Here is a 12,048-nt window from a genome sequence, read left to right on the forward strand (position 1 = left end):
CAAACACCATTTTGGTATCGATAGGCATGTTTTCATGAAGGCAGGTTTCTTTTATTATATTAATAGAACCTGTATCTATCATAAAGTTTGCTCGTTCGTCGACCAAATTTTTGCTTGGTATAACGGAAGGTGGTTTCTCAATTTTATTACATGCGACGTTTATTACACTGGCGTTTCCTTGCGGTTCTCGTTCGGTGCCAGGCGCACTCGCGGGCGTTCGTTCAGCGCTGCGCCGACTCGCTGTGCTGTGAGTCGCTCTCGGTTTCCCGGAGCTTCTTGCGGTCTGTTACGTTGAGAATTTTCAAGAATTCGATTTTCAAACATTCGGTTTCCGATTCGATTTTCTTGATTTCTCACATTATTGTTGTACTGCCTTTTTCGACATTGTTCTAAGCTCTGGTATTTTGCAATATCGACAAATTAATCCCATATTTTTTGAAGTAGGGAAATTTTGTCGGTTGTTTTGATTAATATTATAATTTTGATTTCGCGGGTTTACATTGATTACCGGGTTTCGTGAGTTTAGAATTCGTGGTTGTAACGTTCTGCATTCAGCTCGCGTATGACCAAGATTTTTACAAAAAGAACAGACCTTAGGCTGCCATTGTACGTGCAAAATCTGAGCGAGGGGATTAAAAGTACTAAACGACTGAGAATTGTGGTCATATCCAAGACAATTATTACACCTTATAGACTGCATTAATCCCTCTGTTATTCTCATACGTTGTATATGCTCGTTATATTCGCTTTCAGCTTTTATGGCAGATTCTATTGCGTTGTTTAATGTTCCCGGTTCTCGTGGATGGATTCGTATATATATCCGTTTTTAATTCAGTTAAGAAATTTCTCACAGCATTGGTTTCTGCCGAATTTATGAATTGTATAGCTTGGTTCGGATTTTCGGTTTGGTAGCAAAATTTTAGTTGTTGTAAAATCATAGATACTCTGCTACCGTAATCTACCACAGTCTCATCTGGATATTGCGTTATTTTAGAAAGCTCTCCGTGCAATTGTGACGTAGAATAAACAGGTGCGAATCGCGTTTTCAAGACAGCCAATAAGGATTCGATGTCGTTATACTCTCCGCTTAAAGCCACTCTCAATGCTGGTCCAACTAATTTATTTTTAATCATTTAAACTAATCCATATTCCGCACTTGGAGAGACCATATTTCGAACATGCAGACAACTATTAGCGAATTGCGATACAGGCATATTTTTATCATCGAACGAGAGAATTGTCTCGGAAGCATCACATAAACTGGTATATGACATATTCGCATTCGTACGACGGTTTGTGTTAACGTCATCGTTAACGTTTATACCGCCTATCTGACGAGTCAAAAAGTCTATCTCACGATCAACCATTTTTATTGTTATATAATTAAAATTTTATAACGGATTTTTACAAATACCGAACGATTTCGAGTCTTGTTACAATTATAAATGATAATTTTGACTTACATGTGAGTCGCAGTAAAGTAAAGCAAGACAAGCATATGCAATTCCATAATCGAAAGTTCTTATCGCAGTTCAATCCCCGCTATCACTTGCTTTGAAAATCTCCTCTTCAATTCTTCGTGAGATGAGGAATATTTCACAAGATTCGGCTATCCCAGATAGTGAAGGAGCCGAATTTTGGATATCCCAGCAAATGAGGGATCCCACCGCTGTCACCAAAAAGTACTTTTTCTTCGTGTAACGTCCTGGGAGGTCCTGATAGATCGGACGGAGCCGAAATCAACAGATCCTCGACAGCTACACTCATACGTTATTTGTGAGATTCTTTTCCATGCGGTTAAGAGGGTAAAACCTCAGGATTAGATACTGCGAAGGAAGTAGGTAACAGGAATGTCGAAATGACTTTTATTTTCAGAAAAGAGTTTTCGATTTTGGGAATAAGGAATAATATAATATCACACTTGTGGTATTTGAATCGGAATTTATTCACTGTTATAAATGATAGGTATATATATATATATATATATATATATATATGTATATATATATATATATATATATATATATATATATATCTTTAGCGAGTACGAGTGGAAGTACAAGTGCAAAAATGTAAGTGTACAAGTGCGAATGCGAATGTAAGTGTTCGTAAGTGTGAATCGTAAGTGCGAAATGGAAAAATGCGCAAAGGTATCGTCGCTTGAAGTTTTTATATGTTGCCAAAACATGGAAGTAGGGGTGACCTAAATTCCAATGTTATGATTCTACAGGTCTGAATAAAGCCTATTGTTAGTCTACTTTCATTATGAGTCAGCTATGATTCACATGTTTAAGACCTTCTAGTTGTTCTTGACATAGTTTTCTATTGGTCGACTTAGCCTACATTTGCTATAAGTCAGCGATGACTCGTAGTACTAAAATATTATGGAGGCTTTGATATTTACCGTTGGCTTATTTTCGCTTACAAACTGATCATGAGTCACACTTGTGACTAAGTATTATGGCGGCCTTGACATTTAATGTTGGCTTATTTTTGCTTATAACCTGACCATGAATCATACTTATGACTATTCGGTCGACCTATTTTTGTTTTCAAAGAGTTATACTTCGTTATAATAATTTCTTATAATTTTCTTATAATTAACAAACATATAGTTTGCTTGAATTTAAGCTTTTATAATAAATATTAATCATCGCAATATATTTTAGATATACTTTACAATTTTTATAATAATAATGATTACATCATATAATTAGTATATCTAAAATATATCAGTATAATTCTTTTTACATTTGTAATACATTATTTATTAAATGTTTTCAGGTACAAAATGGCTTTGATTGTGATTGGTTGAATCGTTAGGGTAGTTTTCCATGCATATTAATATTCAAGATTTTTGTCATAGCCATAGGATTAGTGTTAATGAAAAAAGGAAAGTAACAATTATAAATATAAATTTAGGATGAAGGTTTCTAGAAGTTGAACTGGTTTATATATGGAGATTTGCCTGCTGAACTGATTTGAGTTTTTGAGGTAAGTGTATGTAAGGAAGTTTATAATTGTTTAAATATCTTCTAAACGGTGCGAGTTAGGTAGGTAATGAGGTAAGTTGTGTAATGAGGTAAGTTACAGGATTTCCGGTGTGTTGTCCAAATCTTTCATAATAATTATTTGTTAATATAATAATTTGTTTATTTATAAATTTTATTAAACGAAATTTAAATCGTAGAATTTCTTTTCTGAGATAAAATATGTTTCTATCGGGGTTGTTTATATAATTTCATAAAGAAAACTATATCTTATAAGGAAATGTATAATGTACGTATATATGTATATATGTGTGTGCTTTCATATACCCTTAATTTTATTTATATCTTGATAATTAAGAACCGTAGCCACAAACTATATTTATGTTTTCGAAAGGATTTTCGATGGAGAATGTATTTATACAGGGAAAATATATCCATATAAGGACATCAACAAAATCCTTGAAATAAGGATACGTATCAGATAAACTGTTGAATAAATATTTTGTCGTGGATTTTGTTATATTGTCATTATGACTTTTATTCCTTATTCATATCCTTTCTATTGTTATTAATTTTGTTATTAACTTTTATATTTATTATTAAAATGGAACAAAAGTAAAAGGTTTGATATACAAAGGTTTCTTAGTTTCTGAAGTTATATTTAACGATATAAAGAAATTGGTTGCTATTTTGTTATTTATATAATTATATGATTTTGTTTATTAATTGTTAATAAAGATATTACAATGTACCGATAATTGTTTTGTTATAGTTTTCGTGCATTACGTGGGCGAGGTTATATTTCCTACATTTGTTTTTTATTCACTAATTACTATTTTATATTAATTTGTTAAGATTTTGTTGTTAATGTTGAAATGCTTAGATAAAGATGCGATATTAAGCTTTATTTTTTTTGTTTACTGAACAGTCTGGAGAAGTGATTTTGGTATGTTCTATTTTTTGTTAGTGAGGTTCTAGGGAAAATTTACTAGGAACATTAAGGTAGTAACGCCATAAGGTTATGGTAAGGAGCGGCCATTTTGTATAAATCTTTAAATAATTTTAAGCGGTATATTCTTTTATTAAATGTATAGGAAAGATTTGACGGTGCTGTCTCCTAACACAGTTAGTCATAAATAATTAAAAATTTTGAAAAATTTACACTGAACATGATTAGAGGTACTTTCGCTGGGACGTGACAGTGTAGAAGCATTCTATCATTATACGCGCTATAGCCCATGCGTTAAATATAAGTCCGGAATAATTGTCAATACCATAGCGTTAAGCGAACCAGTAATAAATATCATGTCACGTCGGAATAAGTACATTAACTAATAATTTTATTTTTCTACCTCAAAATCATTATTTTTCTCTGTAACATGGAATAAAGCCGATGTGATACGCCCCTTACCAATTCTGTAGCCTCCCACGCGAGCGCCGCACTCTCACCACCAGCGCCTCCCACATAGAGCGCACACCCCACCATAGCGTCGCCGCAGTTTAGAGCCGCCGAATCGAAGCACTTCAGTGCACGGCCGACTGTAGGCAGTTCATCTCGCGAATCCGACTAGAGAGGACTTCCAGTCCGTGAACTCCCTCTTCTAATTCTAATATTAAGAAAGTTCGATTCCAATTCTAGTATTAAGAAGTACTCGAATCCAATCTCAAATCAATTCCATTTCTATTCTAGTGTTAGTGAACCTAACGTCACTCAGTTTAAATTCAAGCTCTTATAAATCTAATTTTAAACAATTACAATTGTCGTGTTTTACAATTTAATCCATCTTTGTATCAATTAATTTTGTATTTGAATACCTTACAATATATAAGTAAAAAGTGATCGATGTGTGTCAAACAATTAATAAATCCTAATCCTTCATCCATCCTAGCGAAACGAACGATCGACAGAGTTCACGAGGTAGAGTGACCACGCGTAAATTAACCAAATAATAAGCGACCCGGGAAGCCGTGTTTTCTCTCTTGGCTAGCAAGTTGTGCGTCCGCACTACTCTCCACAGAGGGCTGCAGGTTCTCATCATGATAGAAAGCTTAATCTTTTATTCGTAATTTGTAAGGGAAGTAACATCTCCCTTCATGGTCACTCTCAATGCCGAATAAACGCAAAAACCGCGCCGGACGTCAGCGTGCGATTCGTCGAACTCTATATGAAATTAAATCCGCGCTCATCGATGATTTGAGTGAATTGCTCGAATGCGAAGAAATCTACCAACCAGAATACGAAGGACATTTCAAGAATAGCCTGTGGGCTCCAAGTCTCCCGAATCCAGCAACGTCGCCTCCAGACGCCCCACATCCTAGTGTGCATCCCGAGATCCGCCAGGCCGACAACGAGAATTAAAAGCCCGAATCCAGGAACCGGGCCAACGAAAGGTAAGTGAATTCCAATTTCTATCTGTGAATTGCGTTATGTGCAGAGGACAATCGGAAAGCTCACGTCAAAGGAAAACACATTCAGCCGCCGTCTTTAATCATCAAATAAGTATCTCTCGGTGTGTAGTCGAATTCTTATTCCCAAATAAAAAGGGAGGGTGTGCGTCACAGCGGGGCCCGACCACGAACTAGTCGTGAAAACTTGTAATTATTTTGCGAAAAAATACCATCTCAGCCAGGAATTGAACTTGGATCTCCTGGTTACCGGGCAGGCATCTTATCCTTTCGACTACCGAGGCATGTGATGATATTTATCGCAAATAACGTGTTTAGAATAACACGTCAACAATACAATGATACACACACATATATATATATATATATATATATATATACATATATTATAATATATATACATATACGTGTATTCTTTCGAATCCCCACGACCGGTACTCCAGAGAGATGATGGTCCTATTCTCTCGATGGATACAGGTCGGACTGCAGCGGCGACACCCTCCAACGCCATTGGCAAATATACAAATAATTCTCCTGGAGCATGACAGGAGAGATTGCATCAAGCATGGCTCGAGCCCCCGAATAAGAAGGGAGGGTATGGTCTTGTTGGCATAGCTACCGATACAAATTCCGCCAACCTCATATGCCTAGAATGCAAATCCCGGTATAACCTCAATTATGATCCATCACAATTTACAGCTATCTTAAGGCATTACATTAATGTTGGGACTACTCAGAAAGAAAGGCTCTGCAATTTTTGCGGTACTAAATTAGCTCTCTGGCGTGAGGTAACGGACTGCGGTCCCTGCTCCGAAACATTTGTGGCATTTAGAATACTTACGCGAAGAAAATACTTCTTTTTATGCACTGCCAAATCCTATCGTTATTGACATAGATGCAGAGATAGGACTGCATGATATTATTTTCTCTAAGAGACTATCGGCCTTTTTACACGGTATACACGCTTGCAATTCACATCAATAATTGTCAAATTTAGCTGTAAAAACCAACAGCCCAGCGCGAGCAGACTCGCTTCACGCGTAGCACGTCTCGCCTGCGACGTAACAACAAATTGGTGACAGCGGTGGAATAGATTTTTGGGTATTCCATCACGCCGCTTATCGAACCCGGTAGACCGCTCCCATCGGTTCGATTGAATTTCATATCCGAATGAGTCGTAACACTATTATAAATCGGACGATAATCGTCATCGCTAGCATTTCGCGCGCGTAAAAGAAGCAGTTACTTCTCACTTTAATTATTAATGCAACGGACACCTGTCAAGCCCGCGAAAAGCGATATGAATACGCGACAAGGCGCAAGGAAACCTCTTTCGGAAGAGGAGCTGCAGTGCGTTTGCGTCGCGCAGGAAGAAACCAGCACTAAATTACAAGCCGATTCAGAGGCTCTGGTTCGCGAGCGAGCAGAATGCCAAGCGGAACTCCGCGCATTGCGTAAAGAGAGGTGCAAAGCCGAGAATAGTAACATGATGCTCCGCGAAATGATGGAAGCTCTTACTATTTTACGAGGCGATCTCAATTCATTACGACGAGAAGTAGATACACGCCGTGAACCTGCAGAATGCCCGTCGGGGCAACGTTTTTCAGAACTGCCCGTATTGATAAGCGAACTGAATGATTCGATATCTGAGCTTCCGCCTGCTCCTAAAATTACGTACCAAGAGGCGACCGAATTTGTACCATATTTCGATGGATATAATATTCCCCTTTCGAAATTCTTAAGCGCATGCCGTCAAGCCCGCGATATACTTCCTGCTAGTTACGAAAAATCGCTGACGCGTCTTTTGATAGCAAAACTTCGCGGCTGAGCGCATTCGGCAGTAGCAGACGAGGCGTGCGATTCGGTAACTCAATTATCCGATCTTTTGGTAGGAACGTTTGGGTCATTTAAAACAGTCGCGCAGTACAGAGAAGAATTAACCGTGATACACTTGAGAGCTCGTGAACATATTCTCGATTACATAGACCACGTCAAAGAATTACGTGCGGCCATCCGAGACGGAGAATGTCGTGCTCGGGGCTTTCTCGATAATCAGACAACAAGGGACATTGATGACCTCACCGCTCAGAGTTTTTGTGAGGGACTCCCAACGGTATACAGATTACAACTCAAACCCGAGCATTACCATTGTCCGTCCGATGCTTTTGCCGCCGCCAAGGCAATCGCCAAGAGGGAAGAATTAGAAAAACAACGATATGGTAATCGGCCGGAAGGCTCGGTAGCACTCGCTTATCGCCGATACCGCGACAAACATTCGGACACTACACTTCCCATTTAGAAAAACGATATGATAACCAACCGGACAGATTAGCGCTCGCATATCTCCGATACCGCGACAAACATCCGGGCACCACACTTCCCGTACACAGCAAGATAACGTGCAACGATACCCAGACCCACCGCGTCGCGGAGAAAACAATTCCAGAAGGGCGTATGCGGATACACCGTCCGTGATATCACAATCTAATACAAACAATTCCTACATAGCCGCGCCGCCCGTCCGATGTATGCCGATAGGGCTCGTTTCAGCGAAGCAATGAGAACTCGCGCGTCGTTGAAAATCAACGACAAACTAAATGGTGCAGATACTGCAAAAACCCGGGGCACGAAATCGACGAATGTAGAAAAAGGCAATACTATAACGAGCGCCAGTCGGGAAACGCGAACGATTCGCCCCGCAGACAGGACGCGACGAGGGCGGATCAGCCGCGACCAACGCGTCCAATAAACTTAATAAATCCGACGGAAAACACAACAAGCGCGAACAATAAAAAATCAGAATAGCCACTTTAAATCCTAACGAATTCAGTCACGCGCCAACGGTAAGCATATCTATCGACGGGTTGTTACTCCGAGTAAGATTTATGATAGACACCGGGGCCGCCCCCAATTTAATAAAGAAACGTAATGTACAGGGTGAGACAGAAGTAATCAAACATGACCTGCTGTTCCTTAGTGGCATAACAGAAGGTACCATTCCCATTTTGGGGTCAATCAATACATTTCTCGGAAACAAAATTAAATTACATCTTGTGCCGAACGACTTTCCAATAGAACAGGAAGGGATCCTAGGATCCGAATTCCTACGCGATAACACCACGATAGATTTCGCAAAGAAAGTCGTAATATGGCAAGGGATCCCCTTGTCCTTTTCGCAACACGAATCGATAGTAATCCCAGCGCAATCCCGCGCTGCTTTCTATGTGAACATATTAAATCATGATATGCAAATAGGCTATGTCCCTCGCATCGCGACAGAACCAGAAATATATATAGGCGAGACAATTGTTACGAATCGTTGTGGCAGAGCCTACCTCCATGCGATTAATACGGGAAACACAGACCGCGAAGTGCCGATCCCTACAATCGAGTTACAAGCACTCGAATTATTGTCTAACAAACGCGCGGAGGAAGCTAGACCCACCGCGCGGCGCTCCCAAATCAATTCAGTAGAAGCCACGAATTTTACGATAGAATTGCCAATATCGAGAAACTACTCCGCTTAGAACATTTGAACGAATTTGAAGCAAGCCATGTCAAAAGTCTAATAAAAAACAACGTAGATCTTTTCCAAGTGCCAGGAGACTCTTTAGATCACACAGACGTATGTTCGCACTGCATAGTTACCCGCGACGAACAACCGATAAACACTAAGCAGTATCGCTATCCCCCTATCCATAAGAAAGAAATTACGCGACAAGTCGATAAACTGTTGGCAAATGATGTGATTACACTTTCAAAATCTCCTTACAATTCTCCTTTGTGGATAGTGCCCAAGAAACCAGACTCCAAAGGCAATAAACAATAGAGGATGGTTATCGATTTCAGAGCGTTAAATGAAAAAACTATAGGGGACGCGTACCCCCTGCCTAATATCGAAGAAATACTAGATCAATTAGGCAGCGCTAAGTATTTTAGTATATTTGACTTGGCGTCCGGTTTCCATCAGATTCCCATGCACGAGGCCGACGCACCGAAAACAGCCTTTTCTACGCCCTATGGGCACTATCATTTCAAACGAATGCCGTTTGGATTAAAAAACGCTCTCGCGACTTTCCAAAGGCTTATGGATCAAGTGCTGACTGGACTCCAAGGAGTAGAATTATTCATTTATCTCGACGACATCGTAATATATGCTAGTTCCCTGAAGAAACACGAAGCTAAATTTAATAAGTTGGCAAATAGACTGCGAACGGCGAGACTGCGATTACAGCCAGACAAGTGTGAATTCTTACGGAAGGAGGTGACATATCTTGGACATGTAATCACAAAGGACGGGGTACGTCCTGACCCCGAGAAAATAAAGGCGGTAGAAAGATTTCCGCGGCCCGCCAACGTTAAAAACATTAAACAATTTCTGGACCTTGCTGGCTATTACAGGCGATTTATCCCTGACTTTTCTAAGATAGCGAAACCGCTCACTCAATTGTTGAAGAAAGACACCTTTTCAATGGCTGGAGTCGCAGGAACGCGCTTTTGATTGTCTAAAAACAGCTCTGTGTACCGAACCGCTGTTATAATACCTTGATTTCACGCGCCCGTTCATTGTCACGACCGATGCTTCCAAAAGCGCTGTAGGAGGCGTACTCAGTCAAGGCGAAATAGGAAAAGATGTACCTATAGCCTATGTGTCGCGAATACTGAATACCGCCGAACAGAATTATTCAACTATCGAGAAGGAGTTGCTGGCAATAGTATACTGCGTAAATCATTTCCGCCCTTACTTATACGAGCAAAAGTTTAAACTAGTCACTGATTATAAACCATTGACTTGGCTTCATTCGGTAAAAGATCCGACCTCGCGTTTGATGACATCTTAAGTTAGCTGAATATGAATATGAGGTAATCTATAAAGCAGGAAAGATAAATAGCAACGCTGATGCGCTCTCCCGTAACCCGATTCTCCCAGTCCGACCGCAGAAACATGCGACCCCGCTCAATGACGATTCAGACGAATCCCTTTTCAGTAACATAAACAAGGATAACTCTCAAGAGTCGAGCGGATCACATGCCGACATTCCACTGAGCGATAAGGAAAGCACGGAACTAGATTCAGACAATGACGACCATGACGAGACAGGCTCCGACGACGACTCTGAAAACGAACCGCTGGTAGACAGAGTCAACACCCCCTTCGAACTTAAGAGACGATTTCTAAACGAAACAAACGAACGATTGTCACGGAGAAAAGATAATTTGGCGATATTCGTTTCACAAACCGGTGACAAGGGAGCACTCGATCTAAAGGAAAATAACAGATATCCCTCCATAGATGAATTATCGATAGGAAAAATAAAAGTAATACGTGATAAAAAACGTTACATAATCGCCATGGTAATTGAACAAGGTAGGGGAACTTCTTCGCTAATAGAGATGCAAGCCCTCCGAACTGCAATAGGCTCGTTAGTCAACGCAACTCGAGAATTAGACTTAGCGACATTATCAATCTGTAAAAGTAGTATAGGCACGATAGAATGGAAAATAATATATAGAATGCTCAGGGATATTTTCTGGAACGAAGAGACAAAAATCACAATTTGCAATAACTTAACCAGTATACCTAATAACGAAAACCGCGACGAGATAATTAAAGAGTGCCACGCCTCTGCAATGGGCGGACACAAAGGCATAACTAAAACGTATAATCGACTAAAAACGCGATATCACTGGCCCGGCATAAAACGGGATATACAGAATGTAATAAACAACTGTCGGGAATGCCACATAAAGAAACTAGTCCGAATAAAACCGAGACAACCGATGATCCTAACGGATACACCCGATAGGGCATTTGATAAAGTTTCTATGGATATTATGGAACCGTTACCGACAACCTCCGCCGGAAACGCTTATATTCTAACTATTCAAGATCTGTTGACAAAATATTCAATAGCTGTTCCTTTAAGAAACCCCGCGGCAATCGACATAGCCGAAGCATTTACTAACGAGTTCATATGTATTCATGGCGCCCCGAAAGCTCTACTGACAGTCCAGGGGACACATTTCCTTAATAATCTAATGCGAAATATTGCACGGAAATTCCGAATAAAACATTATAAAACCGCAGCGTACCGACCGCAATCGAACGGCTCCATCGAGCGATCCCATCAAGTTCTATGGGAATACTTAAAACAATTTGTAAATAAACACAGCGACTGGGATTGTCATCTTAGGCTAGCAAACTTCTCATATAACACCAGCGTACATGAAGGGACATTATTCACTCCCCATGAGTTAGTTATGGTAGGTTAGCGAGAACCCCTACTAGCGAACCGGCGCCAGACGACAATGAAAACGAAAGCTATACGCGTTACCTAACAGAATTATATAATAAAATTTCCGAGGCTCAGGCAATGGCCAGATGTAATTTAATAAATGCTAAAATAAAATCTAAGAAATATTATGACAAGCGAGCATTGCAGAGAAACTTTTGTAGAGGCGATCAAGTATATTTACTTAACGAGCCAAGGAAAAATAAACTGTCCGACCAGTATTCTGGCCCGCATAACATATTAGAGATTTTCAAAAATAATAACGTAAGAATTGCGTTAAAGTCAGGAAAAACGCGCGTTGTACACATAGATAAGTTAAAGCGACCGGGGAATCGGAGCCCCACCACAGCTGATTCCCC

The 12,048-nt window shown here is 39.9% G+C and overlaps 1 protein-coding gene across 1 annotated transcript in view; it reads left to right on the top strand.

Annotated features, from left to right (window-relative positions):
- Positions 1-3,591, top strand: part of LOC105433680 (uncharacterized) — a 102,325-nt gene extending 98,734 nt beyond the window's left edge. Inside the window, exon 3 of the transcript XR_016137958.1 lies at positions 2,785-3,591. The gene's annotated coding sequence lies outside the window, so the exon portion shown is untranslated. The remainder of the gene's footprint in view (positions 1-2,784) is intronic.
- The last annotated feature ends 8,457 nt before the right edge of the window (positions 3,592-12,048 follow it).

This window comes from Pogonomyrmex barbatus, unplaced genomic scaffold, assembly GCF_055798465.1.
Source record: "Pogonomyrmex barbatus isolate J1 unplaced genomic scaffold, ASM5579846v1 scaffold11, whole genome shotgun sequence".
In the NCBI taxonomy this organism is placed as follows: domain Eukaryota; kingdom Metazoa; phylum Arthropoda; class Insecta; order Hymenoptera; family Formicidae; genus Pogonomyrmex; species Pogonomyrmex barbatus.